At 40.1% G+C, this 26787-nt stretch overlaps 2 long non-coding RNA genes across 4 annotated transcripts in view; one reads left to right on the top strand and one right to left on the bottom strand.

Moving 5' to 3' along the window:
- Nucleotides 1-571: 571 nt before the first annotated feature.
- Nucleotides 572-7887, bottom strand: LOC104969002 (uncharacterized). 2 transcript variants are annotated; one of them, XR_001500754.3, is made up of 3 exons: nt 7800-7887; nt 7542-7647; nt 572-6028 (listed from the first exon to the last, which is right to left on the bottom strand). It is a non-coding gene; the product is annotated as an uncharacterized lncRNA (long non-coding RNA). The 2 variants fall into 2 exon arrangements; XR_808055.4 differs by having other exon boundaries at nt 573-5971.
- A 139-nt stretch (nt 7888-8026) lies between these two features.
- LOC132345796 (uncharacterized) overlaps nt 8027-26787 on the top strand; it is a 60810-nt gene continuing 42049 nt past the window's right edge. The window contains exons 1-3 of one of the 2 annotated variants that reach the window (XR_009495358.1): nt 8027-8106; nt 8197-8405; nt 18453-18535. This is a non-coding gene — a long non-coding RNA (uncharacterized lncRNA). Of the gene's footprint in view, nt 8170-8196; nt 8406-18452; nt 18536-26787 lie in introns of both variants that reach the window. The other variant, XR_009495357.1, reaches the window with a different exon arrangement.

Raw genomic sequence — 26787 nt, forward strand, 5'->3', positions numbered from 1 at the left:
AAGTTTCAATTACCCTTTGAAAACTTCTATGGCAATTAGTCATTTTTCCTATCTATTTCACTTACAGAGTATGGCCATTTTTCATTATTGGTTTAGACTTAACACAGTCTGTTGAAAGGATTATAGATGGATGGCTTCTCAAGGTCCTTTCAGATTCATATATTGATAAACCTATGACTAAAATTAATCTTGGCTCCACTTTGATGAGTTTATTTATCAACGTGCATGGCAGAGCTATAAGCACAAATTTGTCAGTTTCAAACTATTAAAAATAACTACAAAAACAAAATATTTATCAACTGCTCGGGGTTCAGGGGTATACAGTCAGAAAACAGCTTTATTCCTCTCCCACACCTGATTTTTAGGCTTTTCCTTCTCCAGTATTCACTAGCATTTCAAACAGACTTTGTGGCTTGTCAGTCATTAACAGGTGTAAAAAAAAAAGTCTGTTCTAAAGCAACATCTTGACCTTGTTTCCAATGTAAAATTCTCCCCTCTGGTTTTTCAAATCCTCTTCCACTTCTCCACTCGCAATCCTGCACTGAGCTCTTTCTTTGTGCAGGTAGGGAGTTTGATGAGCAGTAGAGGGGAGACAGGGAGACGAGGAAGGTCCAGCAGTTGAGCGTGGACTCTGGACTTAGAGACCTGGGGCTGGATCCCCTGCCACTCACAGCTTTGTGACCTGGGTTATAACTCTAATGTCTCAGCTTCCTCGTCTATAAAGTGACAATAATAATTTTAATTATTTAAGTTATTCAATAATTAATAGTTATTTCAGTGACCTCATTTTCATAGTGATTTGTGGTTGTGAGGGTCGGTGATGCAATTAATGTAAAGCGTTTACACAAGAATCCTTAGCTGTTCCAGATATTCCTCCTGGGTTTGTTGCCAGCGGGTGTTGGCCTTTCTTCCGGGATGGTGTTTCGGATGCTGCCTGCTCTCTCCTTTGGCAGACGTCTGTTGCTGGCTCTTTTGTTGGCGGGTGTTGTGAGTTCTCTGCCCTCTCCTCCCGCTGTGGCGGTCCCCCACTGTGGTTTCCTGGTGCCTGCAGGGCACTTGCTGGCCAACACTTCTCCTATTTCCCGTCCCAGCTCCTGCCCTAGCACCAGACTCAGGTGATTTTCTTCCCAGGTTAGGCCGCAGAGAGAGAACACGGGAAACCTCGTGCATCCAGCCCCAGCTTGTCACTGCAGATACGAACCACTGGTCCTGCTGCTCTCTTTCCTTGCCTGTGTTCTCCCTAAGTGGGCCATTGGGTGTGATAGTTTCAAGATCTCCTTGGCTCCACGGTGGGGCCACGTATAGAATGTAGCATATTCATGTATTTCTTAACTGTTGTCCAGATTTGAAGTCCACAAAAAACACCCTATTTCACATCCTGCTATAAGTAGTTTAGTCATACTTTGTGCTATAATAAGGACTGAATGATGTGGCAGATAGAATCCCAAAATATCTGTGTTCTGACTACCTGGAATCACAGTTGTGTTGTTACATTAACACAGAAATAAGTAAATGATTTCACTTGGCAAAATGGCATTTTTTTTTTTTTTTTTATTATATGGACTCTGTGGGAGAGGGAGAGGGTGGGAAGATTTGGGAGAATGACACTGAAACATGTATAATATCATGTATGAAACGAGTCGCCAGTCCAGGTTCGATGCAAGATACTGGATGCTTGGGGCTGGTGCACTGGGACGACCCAGAGGGATGGTATGGGGAGGGAGGAGGGAGGAGGGTTCAGGATGGGGAACACATGTATACCTGTGGCGGATTCATTTCAATATTTGGCAAAACCAATACAATATTGTAAAGTTTAAAAATAAAAAAAAATAAAAAAAAAGAACCTCTTTACATGAGTAGAGAGAAATTACAAGCTTAAAAAAAAATCCCCGTAGTCCCATGCACTTTAACTTTACATCATTTCTGTTAAATATAACTTAAGAGCAGCTGATATGGCAATACTAGCTTTCTTTCTAAAAATCAAAGATTTCATGTTAATAGCCATTATTAATAGTTGGAATGTACTGTTGTGATCATACCTCAGCCCTGGACAAAATGACCTAGCCAAAGGGTGGTCATTTTTTAAAAAATTAATTATTATTTTTTCTTATTGAAGTATAGTTAATTTACAATGTTTGTAAGTTTCTAGTGTACAGAAAAGTGATTCAGATAGAATACATACATATATGCATATATGTATATATTCTTTTTCAGAGTCTTTTCCATTATAGTTTATTGCAAAGTATTGAATAAAGTTCCCTGTGCCATACCGTAGGATCTTGTTGTTTCTCTATTTTATGTAAAGCGGTTTGTTCATCCTAAACTCCTAATTTATCCCACAACCCACCCTTTCCCTTTTGGTAACCATAAGTTTGTTTTATATGTCCGTGAGTCTGTTTCTCTTCTGTAAAAAAGTCAGTTTGTATCACTTTTTAGATTCTACATATAGGTGATATCATACAGTATTTGTCTTTCTCTTTCTGGTTTACCTAGTTTAGTAAGATACTCTCTAGCTCTATCCACGTTGCTGCAAGTCGCACTGTTTCACTTTCTGTGTCTGAGTAACATTCCGTGGTGTACACGTGCCACATCCTCTTCATCCATCCACCTTTCAATGGGCGTTGAGTTGTTTCCATGTCTTGGCTGTTGTGAATGGTGTTGCTATGAACACAGGGGTGCACGCATCTTTTCGAATTAGTGTTTTCTCTGGATGTATGCCCCGGGGTGGGATTGCTGGATCATATGGTAACTCTATTTTTAGTTTTTTAAGGAATCTCCATACTGTTCTCCATAGTGGCTATACCAGTTTACATTCTCATCAATAGTATAGGAAGATTCCCTTTTCATCTAAAGTGTGATCAATGTTTAATTTTAGTCATATAAATTTCAAATTTTAAGTTTGGAAGAATCCAAAGAGGTCATTATTCTGGGCTCAGCAGTTCTCCAGTAGAACTTGTTGTGATGATGCAAATGTTTGTTCTGTACCATCTGATACATGTGCCTAGTGAGCATTTGAAATGTGACAAGTGTGACCAAGGAACTGAATTTTAAATTTATTTAATTTTAATTAATTAACAGTTAGATTTAAATAACCACATATGACTAGTACTGTATCGAACAACTCAGTTCTACCTTTACACTGACTTGGTTAAGTCTCAACTAATAATACAATAATTTTTTCTTTTGTAAGTGACTTTTTTTGCCATGAAAAATAAGAATAGAATTACTGAGTCATGTAGAAATAAATATAAATTCCTCTATATTAGATTACCTACTTTATCAAATGGAATAATTTAAAGGAGAAAAATCAGCATCTGAAATATTCACATGTTGTAAATGGTATTTTTGGTGTATATATATGTGTGTATGTATATATATGTAAATGGTATGTTTTGTGTACGTATATGTGTGTGTACATATATATATAAGCACATCTCTGTTTCATGCTTATTTTATGTGTATTTGTGTATATGTGTGTACAACTGAAAAATCATAAATTACTCTTTTTTTTGCATTTTTTACATTGATAGCAGGACATTTAATGATGATGGGAACTATGTAGGTGTTAGTTGTTAGAAGATGTATCTCTCTCCTTGGAAATCTATGACTGAGGTAGGGAATGATGAGCAATGCAAGACACAGGTTAACCCTTATACCTAGCTCTGCCTACTAAACAAGGAAAACAGAGGCTGTTCAACATATTTAAAACAAAAAGAGAAAGTCAGCCCTGCTTTTTGACTACCAAGTGATCCTAGCCAATGGCAATTTTGTGTTGTGAATATGGAGGAAGCCTTCCTTCAGGGACCTTCCATGGCTTGTATCTGCTAGAAATGTAGAGTTCACAGCACAGTCTTTCTCTCTCTCTCTTATTTTTTTTTAGGAAGACCCTTTCATATTATCGTTCTCATGTTGGGGGTGGGGACCTACCAGTTATCACAGCTTGAGTGTGGGGAGAGGGGAGGAGGGGTCTGGTTCAGTTCCCACAAAACATTTCCTAGGGACTTGTTACTTGTGGTGAATACTATGTTCCCTGCAAAAGATTCAGAGAGAAATAAAACAAAGCTCTCCTGTCTCGGTGCTATCTTGTCTTGGGTGCTCTCCCCTGAGGGAGGGAAAAGGGTGAGGCTGGCTGTGGATGGTCACATTTCTTCTCTAGGAGACCACTTACTACAACAAAAACCGGGCACCTTTCACCAGATAATTCAAGAAGGAGGATTTAGTTTAGAAGGGGTGAGTTTTGAAGATATGGCAGGATGCAGACAAGCCTTAAGAGAAAGTGCAAGTCAGGGGGCCGGGGACTGGCAGAGTGTCTAACAGGCTTAGAAGATGGGGTGGCCTGCCTATTTTATGCTAAATGATTAATAGAGTATCTATTATGTGTCAGACACTGTGGCCAGTACTAGGATTAAAGTGGCAAAGAAGTAGACACTGTTCTCGTTTGGAGAGTATATATTTTATCAGGAAAGATGTACATCAAAGGAATAATTTACAAGTAATTTATGTATTGCAACTGTTGCATAGTTATATGGTTTTTGTTTCCTTTTCCCACTTTGTCATTCCACAAGCCCTCCCCCATCCAACCTGGAGCCTGACTTATATTGAGGCCAAGAAAACAGCGTGTCTTTTGACATTTGACTTGAGGAGGAGACAGATATTCTTTAGCATAATCAAGTGTAGGAGATACACTGAAAGTTGTATCTTGGCTATATGAAGTTGATAATGGCTTTATACTGAGATTCTAAAAGACTGATCTCAGTGAAAAATTGTTTTCCCTTCTCTTCTGCTATCAGTGATGGAAAGCTCTGGAATGATGTGGCAATGAGACATTAAGGATCTGAATAAGGAGAGATCCAGTGAAAGACTCTGTGGGTCTGGTTGAAGGAGATGAGAGTAAGGAGAAAAGGGGCATAAAAAGAATCAGAGGCTGTGGGAGGAGGGAGAGAAAAGGACCCTTGGCTGAAATACTTGTCTGCTTACATCTCAGGTGGCTGTTTGGGAGTGCGCATGCATATGTAGAACATGAGTATCTAGAGGAACTGGGCATGGAACCATCTCTCAAGACAGTCCTCAATGATTCTAGCCCCCTGATATTCAAGTCCTTGTGTGGTTTCCTCCCACTTCGGAAAAGTCTGACTTATATAATCAATATGATATTGTAGAATTGATTGAGTGTGTCTTTGTAGTCAAGGTTGTAAAAAATATGTGACTTCTGCTCTGCTCCCTTGGACCACTCAGTCTGGGAGAATCCAGCTGCCTGTTATGAGAACTCCGAAGCAGCTCTATTGGAGAGGTCCATCGGTGAGGCCTTTTGAGTGCGAAATCTTGGAGGTGGATCTTCTAGCCTGAGTCAAGCCTTCAGATGACTACAGCCTGGGCCAATATCTTGCCTGCAACCTCATGAGACCCTGAGCTAGAACCACTGCTTGAGCTTTTGCTGAATATTTGACCCAAAGAAACTGTTAGTAATGGATCTGTGTTGTTTTAAATCATTATCCATTGGAGTAATTTATTATGTGACAATAGATAGCTAATACTTGGGAAATGAATTAAACGGGATCCACTCCAAGTTTCCACTGTCCTGTGGGTTCTGTAGGAGGTGAACACATTGTTTCAATGTGAGCTGTTTGCGTTTTTGAATTCTCTGTCTGTTTGAGTAGCTCAAACCAAGCCTTTAGGACTATGTACTATACTTCCCCAGGCTTCCCAGATGGTGCTTAGTGGTTAAGAACCCTCCTGCCAGTGCAGGAGACATGTGTTCAAATCCCTGGGCTGGGAAGATCCCCTAGAGGAGGGCATGGCAATGCCACTCCAGTATTCTTGCCTGGAGAATCTCATGGACAGGGGAGCCTGGCAGGCTGCAGTCCACAGGGTCGCGAAGAGTTGGACACAGTTGAAGCAACTTAGCAGTCACACGCTATTCTTCCCCATCCTTCATACAAAAGGTCTGATGTTCTGGTTACAATTTTAAGTGCTGAAAGGAGAAATCCAGGGGACAATGCAGGAACATAGCTTGCTGATACTGTTACAGCTTAAATGTAAGAATAATACAGATGTGAGAGACTGAGTAATCTGAATAAAACTTACTGTGTGTACCTGTCTTAAGAATCACCAGCTTGACATTTTCCTGTTGAAAGTATCTTGGTTCTTCTCTCCTCAGTACTATTGACATTTTCTTTTTTCTTTTTTTAAAAAAAGTTTATTTAAATCCATTTCTATTGTAATTTGGATCATATTTTTGCCTCCTTCCCCAAAGAAATTTTTTGCTCTCTATTTTGATAATAGAATATTCTAAAGCACTCTATCTGTATTCTACAACTTCATTTTAAAAGCCAAATCCTTAAAATTGGCATTAGCAAATTAACAACGACATACCATAATAGATACTTTGTTATGTTTTCTGTTGTTTAATGTAACAGTTTGGCCATTGCACAAAAGGATATGTGCCAATGATTATAATTGAAGTACCATCCTAAACCACTTTTTAAGTGGAGAAAACCTATTAAAATTAATTTATTACAAAACCCCCACTATACTCAGCAAGGCAATCTCAAGCAGAATGACACCATGATCTCCCTTGCTCAAATGTTGCTATTTACATATTTAACGTCCTGAACCATTATGGAGATTTCAAAACTGTTTAAGCATTAGCAAAAAGCAGCGTATGAACCTGATACATCTGCCTATTGCTTCTATGTATTTGACTCCTCTCTTTTGGGTGAGTGAGTGCAAGTCGCTCAGTCGTGTCTGACTCTTTGCGACCCCATGAACTATACAGTCCATGGAATTCTCCGGGCCAGTTTAACCTTGTCATTAAACTCAGAAATATTCACGTGTTCGGCGAGATTATGTTATTAAGAAACGGCAGTTTCAGGCGCCCTCTTGTGGAGAAATGCTCCTGGTGTTACTCCTATTGGCAGCTCAGTTGCAGTTCGGGGAAATCTGAAAGGATGAATCATTTTCCTGTTTATTTGTACAACATGATTTGAATTTCTGAAACAAATGTGACTCACTACTTGCTCAGCTACAAGACTGAGGAGTTAGGTAAATTTCTATGAAAGAAACATGAGACATTATAAAAAATTCTGATAAAATGTATTCCTATTAAACTTTGTTAGATGGAATCATTTGTTCTCACATGTACTGATAATGATTAATTTGCAAAATATCATTGCCTAAATTGGCTACCAGAGAAGGCAATGGCACCCCACTCCAGTACTCTTGCCTGGCAAATTCCATGGATGGAGGAGCCTGGTGGGCTGCAGTCCATGGGGTCGTGAAGAGTCGGACAGACTGAGTGCCTTCCCTTTCACTTTTCACTTTCATGCATTGGAGAAGGAAATGGCAACCCACTCCAGTGTTCTTGCCTGGAGAATCCCAGGGATGGGGGAGCCTGGTGGGCTGCCATCTATGGGGTTGCACAGAGGCAGACACGACTGAAGCGACTTAGCAGCAGCAGCAGCAGCAGCAGCAGCAGCAGCAAATTGGCTACAGGGAGGCTTCCATTCAGCATTTATCTGCTCAGGTTCAGGGTCAGGACTCACCAATGTCAGAAAGTGTGTCCCTGCGGACATAACTTCACAATCCACCCCGGTGCTTCCCACAGAGGTCTCCCTTAGCCTCTTCTCCACTGACATGTTCCTTTTCTTCCTGAGGTCGGAAAAAATAATTTAGTGACCTTGAGCACACAAGTTGGAGTCTGAGTAACGGGTAAAGAGATGTGCTTGTATGCCTGATAACACAAAGCTGGGAATAAAATTAGGCTCACAACCTATAGATGATTTCTCCAATTCTATTTGTACCTGCCTCTGTGGACCCTCCAGATGTCTCCCAACGACTTATGGGTGTTCCCCTAAATTCCCAGAAGAGCTCACAGTCCGTTGTCTCGGCCACCGTGCCGCCGCGTGGTTTCCTCTCATTCCCCCAGCTGCCGAGGATCACAGGCCCTCTGGTGCTGCCTGTGGGTGTGCGTGTAGGCTGCTGATGAATGTGTGGTTCAGAGGATGCAGCCTCTGCCACGCCGAGGCCAGCTGGGGTCACTCAGCTGCACCCTGTGGCCGGAAACGTCCCCGGACGCTGCTGGTGTGCCGGAGCGCCAGCCCTGCCAAGGTTTCACTCCCTACCGGGATTTCTCAAATCTGTTCTGGCTTCATCTCCCATCGGGGAAAAAAGGTCTACCCTTGTTTTCTCGTCTTTCAGGTCTCCCAGAGTCGCGCTGACCTCTGAGCCAGGCAGGACTCTTGCGTTCCTGTTAAAGTCTCTGCCCCTGTACCCGCTCCAGGTACCCCCTCGGAGGCAAGAGAGGCAGGACCAGGAGGAAGAGGGGACCTCACCGGGCAAGGGGGACCGCACTTGCCGGCTGTTCCCCTTCTCACTCGCTACCCAGGGTATTTTTATCAGAAGAAACGGTGAGCTTCACTTCTCTTACTTTGCCTAAAGACTCCCCCATCTCAAACAGATTCCTCCTAGTTCTGATTCCTCCGTTTGCAGAAATGCTCAGACACGTCTGAGTCTATCGCTTCCAGGGGGCTCTCTCCCTAGTCACCAGTGATGATGAGGTGATGGGGGGTGGTGGGGCTGGTGCCTGCCAGGTTAAGGCAGAAGAGATTATCTTTAGATGGCAGATTCTGGTGGAGCTCACGCTTCACAAATGTTCTAGGAGTTGTTCTTGAAGGGAGAATGAATGTCATGGAATTCAGAGGAGTTTCAAAAGTTCTTGAGTATATTATGAAAGGAGAACATGAAACATGATGTTCTAGCTTTTTTCTGTTTCATAACGTACTTCCAGCTTGTAATGTGGATGCATTCATTACACAGCAAAAATAACACAGAATTATTGTAAAGTTCCTGTTTACAGATATTAAGTTTACAAGAGACTCTTTGCGACCCCATGAACTGTAGCCCGCCAGGCTCCTCTGTCTGTGGGGATTCTCCAGGCAAGAATACTGGAGTGGGTTGTCATGCCCTCCTCCAGGGGATCTTCCCAACCCAGGAATCAAACCCAGGTTTCCCGAATTGCAGGCGGATTCTTTACCGTCTTGAGCCACCAGGGAAGCCCACAGGAGACCATAGAGGCAAATGAGTCAAATAAGCCTCTGTGAATGAGGAGGTGTTTTCTAAAGGGAGATTAGCTTGACTAACCAGAAGTCTGCATTTTTCTGTTTCTTCTGTTTTTCTAGTTAATAATATCACAGTGCTCCTAGCACTTCCTCAGCTCTGCTTCTAGCGTTTTATGGTGCAGCAACATAAACCTAGGCCTTATTGGCATTTACAGGTAGGTAGCCTGAAGACAAGACTGCTTAGTGGAGGCAGCCTGCTGAGTTTTGAATCCAGGTGCTCCACTTACCAGCGAATAACTTTGACAAGTCACACTGGCCCTCTAAACCTCAATTTCCTGATGCATGAAATGGGATAAATAATACTGACAGCACTTCCTCATAGGTTGAAAGACTTCACCAGGGTTATTAATAAAAGCTAGCATAATACAAGACATGCAGAAAAGACTTGAGAAACTCTTGTCCTTACTAAAACAGAATAATTTCTCACTAAAGTGAGTTTTTATATGCCAATTATTCCTCAATAAAGCTGTTAATAAAAGAGAGGGAAGAAAATTTCAAGTAAAAATTGTCTTACTAAAACAAAAGGCTCCGCTTGACTCCCCAGAATTCTGAGAATTTTTTTCAAAGGAAGATATGGTTCTGGGAAAGATGGATGCAAGGGCTGGGCACAGCACTTTATGGAAGAAGGAGTGTCTGGGGAAAACGTGACTCGGGGTCAAAAAGTGTCCTTTGTGATGAATTTGAATTACCACTTTATTGTATTGTATCTAGGTTAGCACAGTCCAAAGGTAGCCATTAGCTTCACGTGCTGTTGAGTGTTTGAAATGTGGCTAATTTGAATTGAGATGTGTGTTAGTGTAAAATAGTCACTAGAATTGAAGACTTAGTGGAAAAACAAATGTAGAATAATTCATTTGAAAATTTAAAGTATTGCTTGCATGTTGGAAATGATAATATTTTGGTTATTTTTAAAGGAAATATATTGGAGAAGGAAATGGCTGCTGCTGCTGCTGCTAAGTCACTTCAGTCGTGACTCTGTGCAACCCCATAGACGGCAGCCCACCAGGCTCTCCCATCCCTGGGATTCTCCAGGCAAGAACACTGGAGTGGGTTGCCATTTCCTTCTCCAATGCATGAAAGTGAAAAGTGAAAGTGAAGTCGCTCAGTCGTGTCCGACTCTTCACGACCCCATGGACTGCAGCCTACCAGGCTCCTCCGTCCATAGGATTTTCCAAGCAAGAGTCCTGGAGTGGGGTGCCATCGCTTTCTCCAAGGAAATGGCAACCCACTCCAATTTTCTTGCCTGGAGAATCCCATGGACAGAGGAGCCAGGCAGGCCACAGTCTATGGAGCTGTAAGAGTCGGACACGACTGAGCGACTAAGCACACACACACACACTCATTTATAAAAACCCAGTTCTAGAAGTCCATTTGGAGAAGGAAATGGCAACCCACTCCAGTATTCTTGCCTGAAGAATCCTGTGGACAGAGGAGCCTGGTGGGCTGCTGTCCATAGGGTCGTAAAGAGTTGGCCAAGACTGAAGTGACTTAGCAGCAGCAAAGGAAATATATTATGAAAATTAATTTTGACTTCTGTTTTTGAAGTTTTTTTTCTACTTGTGGCTGTTAAAATTTTTTAAATTATATTTAGATTGGATTATATTTCTATAGGACAAAGCTATTATCCAGATCCACTTATGCCTTTATTTTTTGGTGACCCACAAAAGTTATGCAGGAAGGACATAACTTCTGGGAGAAATGATACTGAGGCAGGTTACATTTTTAATGTCAAAATATTCCCATTGAATTTGTAAAGTTTATATGTATCCAATGCTCAAAAGAGTAAAGTGTGGTTCCAAATATTATGGTTTCAAATTCAGATACCATCATGATTATCTGTATGGTCTTGCACAAATGTCTAAATCTCAGCTTTTTACCTGCCCCTTGAACCATAGGAGTGATATTACCTAGGTCTAGAATCTCAGATGGAGAAGGAAATGGCAACCCACTCCAGTACTCTTGCCTGGAAAATCCCATGGATGGAGGAGCCTGGTAGGCTACAGCCCATGGGGTCAGGAGGAGTCAGACACGACTGAGAGACTTCACTTTCACGTTTCACTTTCATGCATTGGAGAAAGAAATGGCAACCCACTCCAGTATTCTTGCCTGGAGAATCCCATGGACAGAGGAGCCTGGTGGGCTGCTGGCTATGGGGCCGAACAGAGTCGGACACGACTGACATGACTTAGCGGTAGCAGAATCTCAGATGTGCAAGAAATGTTTAGTTGCTCAGTCGTGTCCAACTCTTTTGTGACCTCATAGACTGTAGCCCCCCAGGCTTCTCTGTCCATGGAATTCTCCAGGCAGGGATACTGGAGTGGGTTTCCATGCTCTCCTCCAGGGTATCTTCCTGACACAGAGATCAAACACGTCTCCTGAATTTCCTGCTTTGGCAGATGAGTTCTTTATCACTGAGCCACCAGGGAAACCCATGCAAGAAATACACATTTACTTTTCCATAACTGATATTAATTCCTATTATGAATCCTCAGTCCATCTGTTGTGGAAATAGTCTTAGTCCTTTCAGGGTTCATGTTCCTCCATATACACAAAATGCTCCCCCTTCTTCTAAGTTGTAACAAAGGTAAGGGAGTAGGAACATATGATAGCTGGATTGTTCTCCTGCCTGTCTGGGGTTTAGTTATCAAGGCTGCTGTTTCCTTCTTATCCCAATTGCAGGGCCTCTTCAGGTACCCTAGTTTTCTCTTCCATGTAGACTTACTTTAGGGTTAATGGAAAGCAGTCATCCAATTACAAAAGCTACCTTCTAAGTGCATTAATGGGAATAAACAAGATGATCCTTGTGAAGTGCTTAGTACAATGCCTAGGTAAATTATGCACCTAGTAAAACAAATTACATGACCGTACCATATCATATTAAACTGCCTAGTGGATGAGAGTATGACATTTGTTGGAAAAATCTAAACAAAAAGACTTATAAATCTCTTAACAAGGATATCAGTCTATGTATCTTTTTTTTGTGCCAGTAAAATAATGTTTTGGTTATTGTAGCCTCATAGTATAGTCTGAAGTCAGGAAGCATGATTCCTCCACTTTTTTTTTTGTTCTTTCTCAAGATTGCTTTGGCTATTTGAGGTCTTTTGTGAAATTATTAACTAAGTGAATTAAGGCAGATAGAGAAAGACAAGTATCATGTGATACCATTTATATGTGGAATTAAAAAATGATACAAATGAGCTAATTTACAAAATGGAAGTAGATTCATAGGCGTAGAAAACAAACTTGTTGTTACCTAAGGGGAAGGAGGGTGAGGGATAAATTAGGAATTTGGGATTAACATATACACACTAGTATATATAAAATAGGTAAACATCAGGGCCTACTCTATAGCCTAGGGAACTATATTCAATACTTGTAATAAATTATAATGCAAAAGAATCTAAAAAAAGAGTATATATATATATACAGATGTATGCATATATATATGTGTATGTACTCTTATGTTGCTAAGATGCTAAGTATGACATGTCATATAATAAAATTTGTTTGGATTATTTTTCCACCCCATGAAATTCATTTTTATAATGTTAAAGATTTGGGTGATCGAGGGGGGTTACTTTGTATTTACTGTCTGTCAGCACTTGTTAAAAGTCACTTTACAAGCAGTTCTTTGAAATGTTATTTAGAGAATCAGCTATTCTGAGCTATGATATGGACTCTGGATGTGTCCCACAGAGTCGGACATGACTGAAGCAACTTAGCAGCAGCAGCAGCATGAGTGAGTCTGGTTTTAAGCCTCCTTTGCCTCTCAAAGCTATCTTTTTAGATGATAATTTAACAGATAATAATTTAATTTAACAATTTATCTTTTTAGATGATAATTTGGCTCTTTGAGTCAAAAGGTAGCATAACGCATCTAATGTAGAGCTATTATCAAATCTTGTTTCAATATTCCTCCTGCATCTTTCCTAAATCTTATTTAATAACATCCAGTTGAATTATAGATTAGAACTGTAAGGGATGTTGGTTCACAAGGTTGCAATCTCTTTGTTTCTCTGCAGTCCTCTAAAGGATTAGAGGAAATACGATGTGAAGTACTCTAGTTATTCTAGGTGATTCCTAGGACTCTCCTAACGTTATAACCTGGCCTGGATTTCAATATTCTGCTCTGTATCTACAGTCAGGCCCTCATGTCTTCTGATACCTTGTTTGTTTCACAAGCAAAACATGCTTTCTTTATCTGATCCCATTTTGTTGATTTTGATACTCAGTTTCATAGCATTTATCCTTCCACAAATTAATCGGATATGGCAAATTTATTTTTGTGTCATGAGTTTGGTGAATGTAGCAATGCTGGTTCCCACCCTCACCGTGTATTCATCCACGTGATGGTTAATTGGATGTGTCGACTTGGCTAGGTCATAGGACTCAGATGTTCCATGTTGGATCAAGCACTAGTATAGACGTTGCTGTGAAGGTATTTTATGATAAGATCAACATCTAAATCGGTAGACTTTGGGTAAAGCAAATTGCTGTTGCTGCTGCTGCTAAGTCGATTCAGTCGTGTCCGACTCTGTGCGACCCCATAGACGGCAGCTCACCAAGCTCCGCCATCCCTGGGATTCTCCAGGCAAGAACACTGGAGTGGGTTGCCATTTCCTTCTCCAATGCATGAAAGTGAAAAGTGAAAGTGAAGTCACTCAGTCGTGTCTGACCCTTAGTGACCCCATGGACTGCAGCCTACCAGGCTCCTCCACCCATGGGATTTTCCAGGCAAGAGTACTTTTTAGTCTCCCGTAATGGGGGTCATAGTCACCTCATTGCAAATGAAGGCCTTAAGAGAAAAAGACCAGGTTCCATGAGGAAGAGGAAATTCTGCTTGTAGGCTGCCTTCAGGCTTGAGCTGAAACATCAACTCTTTCTTGGGTCTGTAGCGTGCAGACCTTGACTGGTACAAATCAAATTGTGCAGATTTCATGTTTGTCAGCTTCCATAATTATGTGATCCAATTTCTTAAATTCCCCTCTTTCTGTATATGTATGTATCTATCTGTCATCTATTTATTCTCTCTGTCTCGATCTAGATCTGTAGTTTCTCAGGAAAATCCTGACTAGTGTAATCAGTCAGTCAGGATTAATGATCTACCTCTGGCCAAAATTCATTTAAAATCCTAGAGTTAGCATTTAAAGAGAAAGTGAGAGACTAGAGTCACATTTTGTAGATGAATGAATCAGTGTTCATGAGTGAAGAGAAGAAAAATAGAAGTCCAAAAATAAGAAAATAATTTATTCAACATGAGTTTATTTTTGTCGAATCCTTCACATAGAAGGGGATTTCACAGTGCCAGAGATTAGTTATCACTGGGAGCAGATCCAGGTTTTGCTTATACAGTTTAGGGAACTGTCTTTAAGAGACTGTAAAACTACTCCTATAAGATTAGGTATGGAAGTGAATATTTAGGTTGAGAAGAGGAATCACAATAATTACAAAAGTTTAAAAACTGAAAAATACTGCAAGCATAACAAAATTCACTTTTTATTGAAAAGTGAAAGAAAAACATGCACTTTTTATTAGAAAATATGCACTTTTTATTAGCTAACGGCCTGATATACATCACTCCCCCTCAATAGTTTTTTAGTATATGTTTTTGAGATATCACTTGAGAATATATAGATAATTTAGTCTATAAATTTTAAATCAGGTTTATCCTCCACTACCAACAAACTTCCATGCCAGACACTGTAAGATATGGTCACATGGAGATGGGACCTTGACTTTTACCTCCCTGCATGATGGGGGAGCAGACCTGGTCTTTACTGGAATGACTTTTTTGAAAGTCTTTCCTTTTCTGAGATGACTAGTAATCACTCAACTACATATCCATGAGACTGTAAGCCATATAAATATATCCTGCAAAACTCAAACTAAATGTATCCCTACTTAACTTTCCTTACAGAGTCTAAAACCCTACAGTCACTCCAATACCACCCAACTTGAGGGGACATGTGATGGAAAGGAATTCAGAGAAAGAGGCAAAGGAACTTAAGATAAAATATCCTCATTCTGTGATTTTTACAAAAGCATACAATTGTTTGAACATGGTCTTGGAAAGGCCCTGGATGAATAAGAGCCCCAAAGTTTAAGCCTCTGGCTACCATAGTTACTTAAAAGTCTTTTCTTTTCCCACTTCTAATAATTTTTCAAAGAATCACTTATTAATGTAAATTTATTAATATATTTTCACGCTCCTGGGACTAATGTGTGAAATTTTCCATAATTAACTGTAAATATTTATACTGTGAGTATGGGAACTACATATGAATAAGAAATGAAATACCTTTAAATCATAAATTTGCAATGAATATTTTAGAGCAGTGTAATTGAATCTTGTTTATAATTATAGTAGATGTACAATAATAGCTGTTTTTTTTTTTTTTTTCTAATGGCCTTTTCGTTTTTATCCCCAGAAGGGCAGAAGAAGGAATAAGAAAAAAAAGTAAAACAGGCCAGCTTTTATCATGGGAGGCTGATTTCAGAATCAAAATATGTAATGGAATCATTCATAGTTAGAACTGATTTCAAAATAAAATTACCATTGGCTTTCAAATGGAAATTTCAGGGAGAAAACGTTAATAAAAATGTAATGGTTATAATGGCAACTCTAATGCCGATGATGTTATGTGTGTGTGTGGTTAGATGGATGATTAGATAATCTGTGACACTTATTTTTTGTCCATAAAGAGGTAGACTAAAATTGGTACCTGTGGAAGCATAATATATTCCTATCTCCCTAGCTCATTAAAATGGCGTGGCCATTATTTCTAAATTTTCATCGTGTGATAGGGCCACGACACACAGCACAGGGAATCAGACTGATGGGAACTTTTCGTCAGTTCTAATTCTGCTTTCATTGTTTACTAGACTAAAGACTCTCTATAAAATCAGTTGTTTGTCATCTTCTCATTGATTCTGAAAGAGACTTTTACATAAATATGCATGGGAATCTGTGGCAGGCTGTTGCATAGGTGGCTTCTCAATACTAAAGCCTTTGTGTATCCACTCCCACAAGGGTTCTGGGCTTGACCTCATAAGTGACTGTAGTCAAAGGACATTAAAAGATCAGACACACGCAAGGCTTGTTGAGGACATGCAGGTTCAAGTTGTTCTCTTAGAAAACTCCACGTTGGGACCCAGATATCACAGTGTGAGGAAGCCTAGGCTATGATGCTATAGAGAGAAGCCACACAGAATGACCTTGGAGGAGGAGACAACACTTCTTCTAGGTGGAAGAAAATCAGGGTGTCTGAGTCAAGTTTGCAGTTGAATGTCATCAAATGAGAGAACTTAGGTGACTCTACATAGACTAGAACCATCCAATCAACCCACAAAAATGTGAAAATAGTGCATCATTGTGGTTTTAAACCAATAAGTTTAGGTTTGTAAAGCAACAATAGATAATGGGTTATAGGAAGATTTTTTATTTATTTTTATTTTTTTGACTGTGCTACCCAACTTGTGGGATTTTAGTTCAATGTGGGAGTAAACTTGGCCCCTGACAGTGAGAGCTTGGAGTCCTAACCTCTGAACCACCAGGGAATTCCCAAGAAAGATTTTTTAAAACTTCTCACCTGTATATGAAAATCTAAAAATGTTTCAAAGAAAATTATAGAGCCTTGTTGGGTTGAATGTCCATAAGTATGATGTTCAGCCCTTTACATATTCAGCATTATAATTTTAATAACAAATATTTAAAAATACTTAGATGGTAAAGAATCTGCCTGCAATGAGGGAGACCCGGGTTTGATCACTGGGTCAGGAAGATCCCCTGGAGAAGGGCATTGCTACCCACTCCAGTATTCTTGCTGGAGAATTCCATGGACAGAGGAGCCCGCCAGGCTACATGTAGTCCATGGGGTCACAAAGAGTCAGACATGACTGGGCGACTTACACTTTCACTTTTCACTTCAGTCGTTATACTAAACAATATACATTTATTAATTTTAAAATTCATTCAGCAGTCCTATGTAGTAAGCTCTGTATTTGTCCTCATTTTATAGATAAGGAAGCTGAGACTTAAAGATGATAATATTTTGCCTAAAGTTACACAGCTACCATACTGTGTGTGAAAGATATACAAGAGAATTATAAAATGCCGTCTGTATCAGCAATGGAATGTGCAATCTGTGGAAAGAACTATACCCATGACATTCATATAAGAAGAGACAATATTTGAACGTATTAAAGTGTGGTGTTAGTTAAAAGATCTTAGTATTTTAATCAAATTGACACAGATTTAAATAGTGATTCTGCCACCAGCTTTGTGACCTTAAACAATTTATATTGTTTAATATAAACTCTGTGCCTGTTTCCTTATCTATAGGATGGAGATTAAAAATCTCTGTCTTCCATGGTTGTTGAGAGTGCAACCTCGGCAGTGGAGCCAGGTTTACCTCTTCTGTTGATTGTGCTCATTTCTTTCCAAATTGTGTTCAGGGACATGGCAGCTGGTAGCTTACAATCAACTCTGGTGGAAATTTTAGCAGTGTGAAATATTAAAACCTCATTAGCCAAAGTCTTCTAGCCTGTTGTTCTGTTGTTCAGTTGCGAAGTTGTATCCGACTCTTTGCAACCCCATGGACTACAGCACTCCAGACTTCCCTGTCCTTCACTATCTCCGAGAGTTTGCTGAAATTCATGTCCAGTGAGTTGGATGGTTGATGCCCATCCAACCCCATGGCATCCATGGTTGATGCCATGATGGTTGAGTCCACTGGATGGTTGATGCCATCCAACCATCTCATCATCTGTTTCCCCCTTCTTCTCCTGCAAACTCTGATTTACTGACTGATGCACAGTAAGGCAGCTCACTCCGAGAAGCTCTGTTGGAGCCCACCCTGGACAAAGCGGTACAGAGAATGGTGGAAGCGCTGGGTCCTGCCAGAGGATTCTGAGGATGGCATAAGGGCAGGGGAGAGCACTTCTGGGTTGGCTGCTGTTTCTGAGGCAGGATTAAGAGGAGTGGGGATTTACTAGGGGTTACGTTTTCAATTGGGAACAACCAAAGTGTCATTGGTGAGAAAGTAGTGATCAGTCATAGAGGAGATTGTTATGGCATTTCACAGCCACATACTCTTGGGAGAAGCAATTTGTTCCTCAACTTTGCTGACTTTATGCATTTGTCTTTTCAACCTGCTTAACAGCAAGGGCTGCTTTTTGTTATTCAAGACAAGTTTATTTTTACTCTTGCTGTCTCAGAAAGTCTTTCAGAAATCAGCAAACACGACCAATCAGGGCTTTTCAGTTTTCTTGGAAACTCAGTTGTGAAACATTTACCAGCGTATCACAGCTTCTTTGTTCTCGTGTTTCTGTCCTTAGGAGAGATTCAGCTCCATTGAAAATTCAGTGAACACCGTCAAGTCCCAAATGTACAACTAATGGAAGCCCAATATCTTCCCCAGGTATTTCTTAGAATCCTAAGGGAATGCTTGTGTTTCACAAATCTAGCCTTAAGTATCTTGCTCTGGATTGTTTACTCATTTCAGGGTTTCGCTGAGAGTATGTGAAGATTCTTGTCATAACTGTCTGGCTAAAAAAATGCTTAACAAAACATTTCCTCTCAGAACATAGGAAGCGTGTCTTCCAAGGAGGGGGGGATAGGTTTTTCACTTTGGTTTATAAAAGTTTCTTAAAAATTACTAAAAAAAAATTTCAGATTTTCTAACTTTGTGTACATTGACCATATATGTGAAAATGGGAACAATTGGGTTCTACTCGTCTGCTTTTGTCCAGAACTTCTCTAACTATATAAAGTGAATATACACTGGTATACCTAGGTGATATTTTAGGTAATTGTGATAGGGAAAATGACTATATATTTATCCATCCAGTGCTTTTGTTCAAAGATGTAGATGCAATTTTTAGACACAGTATAAACATCTACCAGAGAGCTTTTCAAGCATCATATTTCAAAAATGTGAAGTTATTCCTATTCTTTTCCTATAAAATATTATATTTTGGGAGGAATACAAGTTATCTATATAATGGATGGAAATGAAGGTAAAGAAGAACTGTGACTTAAAATGAAAGGTGCACAGACTCCTGGAGTTCAGGGAGATCTTAGAGATTATCAAACTATTTGGATTTAAGCCTGCTTGAGAATCTAAAGTCCTGGATCTTCTTCCCAGAAAAATACATATGCTCTTGTGTGTGCACACATTCATACCACCACCACCAGAATTTCAGAGTTCTTTGATCCCATCCAGACCAATAATATTTTCCAATGTAAGGGAGAAATCTGGATCTAGTCTGTCCATTTTCTTTTCTTTTCTTCAAAAAGTTACTGAGGCAAGGTGATATACTCAAGTATTAATAGGTCTAGGATTACAAGTAATAACTTTTTCCCTTAACAGTCTGCCACCCATGTCTTCCCTCAAGTCCTTTCCCCACTATCAGCATCAGAAAGTGGCTACTTTACTCAGGTTCTAAGTCTGGTGACTTAGAGATGAGTTTGGAAATGAGTGTGGCCATACAGGATGGTGGTTCAAAGAACAGACTTTGGAGTTGGCTCAGCCTAGACTCAAGGCCTGGCTTTGCTTCAGACTTTGGGTACAGTTCAAACTTCCTACGCTTGTTTCTTCATTGTAATAGGGGGGAAATAACTGAAGGCCTGTAAAGATGATATGAGGATGATATGTATGCACTACTTAGTGTCTGTGGCCTCAAAACCTGGAGAGACACACAGGCAGGCACAGAGAGCCACTGCTTACTGGAGCAGAAGCCCATGCGTAGAAACCTCCACGGGAATCAGTATGGGCTGAGAAAACCTGAACTGTAACCGACCGATTGTTGCGGGCTCCAAGCTGAGAGCTATGGCCTCCAGGGGGCACGGCCACACTTTTGTGAGATTTACCTCCAAAAGCTCTGCCAGGTTCTCACAGTGAAAATTGAAGAAAAATCCCATTTTGAGCCAGTTTGAAACACATCAGATCATTCCATTCTTCTTAACAAGGCTCGCCCTGTGACCTCAACTGTCTGATGAATCTAAGAAGAGTTGATTTTCAGCGTGTACAGCCTCATGCTTGCTGTTATGATGGCCTGATGACTTCAAGCTCTGAACATGCTGGACTGGAAGCCAGAAGCCCTACACAAATCTTTTTGTGGACATGTTTTTATTCCTCTTGGGTAAATACCTAGAATTAGAACAGCTTCCTTTTAAGTGTTCTTTTTATAATACATTCAAGTGTGGTATTGCAAGTTTTTCTTCAAATCCATCAAGTAAACATGAATGTATATTTGAGCTATATGGTTCTTTAAAAAAACTACATTATCATAACATAGTATTGTGTGGCGGTCAGCTTTGAGATGTGCTACTAGAGATGTAATATTGTAGAGAGAAGTTCTCACCAAAGAAACTTTGATAGTATTCATTTTTTTATGCTTTATTAAGAAGACCGTTCTGTCCTTGGTGATAGGCTAGTCACTACTGAGGGTTGCGAGGTGTTTCTTTCCTACCTGCTCCTCCAGGTCTGGAGAAGGAAATGGCAACCCACTCCAGTATTCTTGCGTGGAGAATCCCGTGGATAGAGGAGCCTGGTGGGCTGCTGTCCCTAGGGTCACACAGAGTCAGCCATGACTGAAGCGACTTGGCATGCATGCATGCCTTGGAGAAGGAAATGGCAACCCACTCTAGTATTCTTGCCTGGAGAATCCCATGGACAGAGGAGCCTCGTGGACTGCCATCTATGGGGTTGCACAGAGTTGGGCATGACTGAAGCAGCTTAGCAGCAGCAGCAGCAGCCTCCAGGTCTATACTTCCAAGAAGGGTGGAGGAGTCTTCGGGTCATAAGATCTGAGCATTGACTGAGGCATATAAAGGGAGTTCCTAGGAGCAGAGGTTGAACCCCATCTATCACATCAGCACTACACTGATGAATAGGTCAGGGTGCCCTATCACAGGGGTGTGAGTGCAGCATCTTGCCTAACCACCACATGGGGATACTTCCAGGATCCTGGTTAAACTCTCTGGAGTACCTGAAAACTAATGGGACTTGGGGAGGCCTCAATAACCCATGATTTAGGGATAGGATTGGGGCCTGTCTTTGCATCCCAGGCTGGTGACAAAGGGGAGATATGCCTGTTACATAACTAGTAATGATAAATGAACTAAATGTAGCATATTATTTATACCAGCAGATTTAACCTTATATTAGCATTATTTAAGAACCTTATATTAGCATTATTATCTCAAGAGAAGACTCCTGAGAGTCCCTTGGACTGCAAGGAGATCCAACCAGTCCATCCTAAAGGAACTCAGTCCTGAATATTCATTGGAAGGACTGACACTGAAGCTGAAACTCTAATACTTTGGCCACGTGATGTGAAGAAACGACTCATTTGAAAAGACCCTGATGCTGGGAAAGATTGAAGGAGGGAGAAGAAGGGATTGGGGTTGAAGGACAAAGGCTGAGATGGTTGGATGGCATCACCGACTCAACAGACATGAGTTTGAGTAAACTCTGGGAGTTGGGGTGCTGAGATTCATGGGGTTGCAAAGAGTCGGACACAACTGAGCAACTGAATTGAACTGAACTGGGAGTTGGTGATGGACAGGGAGGTCTGGTGTGCTGCAGTCCATGGGGGTCGCAAAGAGTTGGACGTGACTGAGCAACTGAACTGAACTGAACCAGCGTTATTCAATTTATCCTTTACTATCACTTTTACTTGTTTCTATTCTTCTATATTTATGAGAAGAAGAGGTGCAGATGGAAGAGTCTAAAGTTGAATATACATCAATGAGAATTTTTATATTTTGTAGTTTTGTTTATATAATATCTGAAATTGTAATGTAAGCAAGATAAACATAATCTGGATCATCTGGTTGAACACTTGTAACTTGGAATGGCTCCATGATTTCTGTGGAGTGTGCCCTTATGTTTATGTAACTTACATCTTACTCAGTGAAGGCCAAGTGACATTGTGATGTGGTGTATGGTTTGAATTTTCATAGTAATTTAAATTGAGAGAACTCACTGGAGAATTGAATCTTCTATGGCATAAGATAGTATCATATTAACATTGCTAAAAGTCATACAAATATCTCTAAGTTATTTCCTTCCCAACTTGGAGAAATCTCTTAATACTAACAGTAATGTACAAAAGGCTTTTTAATTAAATGGAGTTCTTTTACTTTTTAGTGTTGAATGTTAGCATTAGGTAACTGATTCATCAAAAAACAATAGATAGTTTAAAAGCAATATATTATTAAAAATAATGGAAGAGTACAGAGGATTTTTAGGGCAGTAAAAGTAATCCGTATGATACTCAAATGATGGATGTATATCATTATGCATCTGTCTAAACCCACAGAATACACAACACCAAGAGCGAAACTTATGATAAACTATGGACTTGGGGTGATTATGATGTGTCAGTGTAGATTCATCCTTGATAAAAAAAAATGTATAATACCATTCTGATGAGTAATGTTGATAATGACAGAGGCTATGTCTGTGTGGGGACAGGAGGTATGTGAGAAATCTCTGTGTCTCCTTCCTCTTTTGTTGTAAACCTAGAACTGGTGTATAAAAAAAAAACGTATTAAAAACATTTGATGACAACATGATGGTTACAACTCAAATGAGGGATTATCATTCTTAAAATAGGAAGAATCAAGCTGGATATTATTTATCTATTGCTGCAAAACAAATTACCACAAACAGCAGCTTTAAACAACTCATTAGCTCAGAGTTTCTATGGGTCAGGAGTCTGAGCCCATGTTTATTGTGGTCCCCACTTAGCATTTCAGAAGGCTGTATAGTCAGGGCTTCTGCTTGCCTAGGTTCTCATCTTAAGGCCTGAATGGAGGAATCCACTTCCTGGCTCTCTCAGGTTGTTCATGGAGTTCATTTACTTGTGACTGTGGGAGTCACAGCAGCTGGTTTCATCAAAGTCTGCAGTAGAAAGAGTCTCCACCAGAACTCCAATATGACATCCTGTAATCGTGAGAGTGATACCCACACTACTTTTGCTATATTCTGTTTGTTAGAAGGGAGTCACAGGTCTGAGAATACTCAGGGATTGAACCTGGGTCTCCTGCATTGCAGGCAGATTTTTTACCATCTGGGCCACCAGGGAAGCCCAGGATCCTTCCTTACCTCCTCCTAGATTCTGGTGGTTGCTGGAAATCCTTGGCATTCCTTGGCTTGTAGATGCATTACTCCATCTCTGTCTCTGTTGTCACCTGGCATTCTTCCTGTGTCTCTTCTTTTCCTATGAGGACATTGGTCATTGGATTGAGGGGTCACTCTACTATGGTATGACCTAAATTTAGCACAAGCAATTTCAAGGGTAAGAACCTTGGTTCTAAATAAGGTCACATTCTAAAGTGCTGGGAAGGATATAAATATTGGGGACATTATCAAACTCAGACAACCCCTCTAGTTTAGTAGCAGCCTATGGTAGAGTGTTTTGAAATCCCCACTTCCTCTTTAAACTATTTTTAAAAAATATTTGTCTTTGTTTATTTTTGGTTGTACTGGGTCTTCATTGCTGCGTCTGGGTTTTCTCGAGTTGGGTGAGTGGAGGCTACTCTTCACTGCAGTGCATGGGCTTCTTATTGAGGTGGCTTCTCTTGTTGCAGAGCACAGTCTCTAGGTGCATGGGCTTTGGTAGTTGTGGCACCCGGCCTCAATGGTTGTGGTGCATTGGCTTACTTGCTCCATGGCATGTGGGATCTTCCCAGACCTGGAATCTAATCTGTATCCCTTGCATTGGCAGGCAGATTTCTATCCACTATACCACCAGGGAAGTTCCCCACCTCCTCTTGTTCACCACTTGTATAATCCTCTCCTCTTTGATGTGAGTTGGATCCAGTGGCTTTCTTTTAATACCTAGAATAGTCAAAAGAGATGGGATGTCACTTGGGGGTTAAGGGGCAAAATCTGTCTTTTCTGTCTTGCTTTGGTTCCCCTTATGTGCTTGCTCTGATGAAGCAAGCTGTCGTGTTGTGAGCTACCCTGTGGAGGCGCCTGTGGGGTAAAGAATTGAGGGTGGCATTTGGCCAACAATAAATGAGAAACTAAGGTACTTAAGCCAACAGCTGGAGAGGAATTGAATCCTGCCAATAGTCACTGAAATGAGCTGAGAAATAGTTTCATCACTAGTCAGATTTTAAGCTGACTGCGGACTTGGATGACAGCTTGACTGTAGCCTTCAGAGATGATCCTCGTGAGATCCAGAGCCAAGGATCCAGAGCAGTTGAGCTGCGCCCAGATTCCTAACCTGGAAGAGCAGTGAGATAATACTATTGTTTACTGGCAGTAAATTTGCGGGTAATTTGTTACATTTCAGTGGACAACTAATATTTACCAGTTAAGTTTTTCTTCTGTATTATTCTCAACACATGTGAAACTTGAGGATAAGTTTTACATTTTCTTTTATTTATATTTTAAAAATATCAAGCGAGTATAGTTGAGTGTAGCTTGATATACCATAGAAGTAACAGTGTCATTGTAAGATTTCTATGGATGATTTAATACTGTCAGTGAAGTTCTTACCTGCTGTGAACTCTAAAGAAAATCTAGAGATTTGATCATTCAGGTTCAACTAGAGTTGATGGGATTCATTATTATATAGTCATATCAACAACATATTTATGCTACGTGTTTGTTTTTAACTGAAGCACTGGTGTTTTTGTTCTGAATATTTGAAATAAATGGAAATTTGTTTCAATTTGGCAGTTTAGATTAGTTGGATATGGTTTTATTATTTTCTTTTTAAGTTTGGGTTTATGATGAGATAATTTATCACTGTGCTGTTTCTGTTTATTCTGAAAGAACTAGAAAAGCTAATTTTTTATCCAAGAAAAAAAATATTTCTGGCTTTAATCCAAAGACTACATAAACCAGCAGCATAAAGCTTTGAGAAAAGGAGAATTGGATATAAATGAGCTCCATTTTCATTCTTTAATTATTCCATTGATATTAATTCCTTTGAAAGCACATACAATAGTCCTGAATATGGAGAAATATCAGGATGTTGAAAAAATTTTAAAGAAATTTTATTATAATTTTCCAACACTTAGGTCATTAAAACTTATTGTGTTATCAATTTTCCATTTAAGTAATAGAGCATTGATTATTTAATTTTGAAAAATTTTAAATATTTCTTTGGCCAACTAACTCAGGTTTTTATAAATAGTTTATTCTGAACAACTCTTTAAGCTTTTGTGACATTATTAGCTCAATTACCTGGTTTACTATTGAACTTGAATATATTCTGAATCTAAGAGTTGGGGTCCAAATGTAAATAGACTTAGAAGTCCTGTGCAATTGGGAGGAGAAAACTGAGAATGATTCCTTGAATTTATATAGTGGATTAAAAAAAAAAAGCATTTTTTCCTATCTAAATTGTTTTCTGGGACAGATATTCATAAAAAAACTGGTTTATTACTACAACTGACAAGTGTAGGAACTAGAACTAAACTGCTGACATTACCCAGACCTAAATTGATTATACCCATAGTGGCAGTTATCACAATTTTTTATTCTATTAGAGCTCCCAAGACCAAGAGCTCATGATCTTCAGTTTTGCATACATTCAGTTCAGTTCAGTTCAGTTCAGTTGCTCAGTCATGTCTGACTTTTTGCGACCCCATGAATTGCAGCATGCCAGGCCTCCCTGTCCATCACCAACTCCTGGAGTTCACTCAAACTCACGTCCATCGAGTCAGTGATGCTATCCAGCCATCTCATCCTCTGTCATCCCCTTCTCCTCCTGTCTCCAATCCCTCCCAGCATCAGAGTCTTTTCTAGTGAGTCAACTCTTCGCATGAGGTGGCCAAAGTACTGGAGTTTCAGCTTTAACATCATTCCTTCCAAAGAATACCCAGGGCTGATCTCCTTCAGAATGGACTGGTTGGATCTCCTTGCAATCCAAGGGACTCTCAAGAGTCTTCTCCAACACCACAGTTCAAAAGCATCAATTCTTCGGCGCTCAGCTTTCTTCACAGTCCAACTCTCACATCCATACATGACCACAGGAAAAACCATAGCCTTGACTAGATGGACCTTTGCTGGCAAAGTAATATCTCTGCTTTTCAATATGCTATCCATGTTGGACATAACCTTCCTTCCAAGGAGTAAGTGTCTTTTAATTTCATGGCTGCAATCACCATCTGCAGTGATTTTGGAGCCCAAAAAAATAAAGTCTGACACTGTTTCCACTGTTTCCCCATCTATTTCCTGTGAAGTGGTGAGACCAGATGCCATGATCTTGTTTTCTGAATGTTGAGCCTTAAGTCAGCTTTTTTACTCTCCTCTTTCACTTTCATTAAGAGGCTTTTTAGTTCCTCTTCACTTTCTGCTATAAGGGTGGTGTCATCTGCATATCTGAGGTTATTGGTATTTCTCCTGTCAATATTTCACCCATTACAACAAAGTAAATAAAATGTGGTTCTGTTAACATTACGTCTTCTTTGAGACTGCAGATAGTGACTGGAGCCATGAAATTAAAAGATACTTGCTCCTTGGAAGAAAAGTTATGACCAGCCTAGACAGCATATTAAAAAGCAGAGATATTACTATATCAACAAAGTTCCATCTAGTCAAAGCTATGATTTTTCCAATAGTCATGTATGGATGTGAGTGTTGGACCAGAAAGGTGGCTGAGCACTGAAGAATTGATGCTTTTGAACTGTGGGGTTGGAGAAGAC

The sequence above is a fragment of the Bos taurus genome, chromosome 7 (genome assembly GCF_002263795.3).
Source record: "Bos taurus isolate L1 Dominette 01449 registration number 42190680 breed Hereford chromosome 7, ARS-UCD2.0, whole genome shotgun sequence".
NCBI lineage: Eukaryota > Metazoa > Chordata > Mammalia > Artiodactyla > Bovidae > Bos > Bos taurus.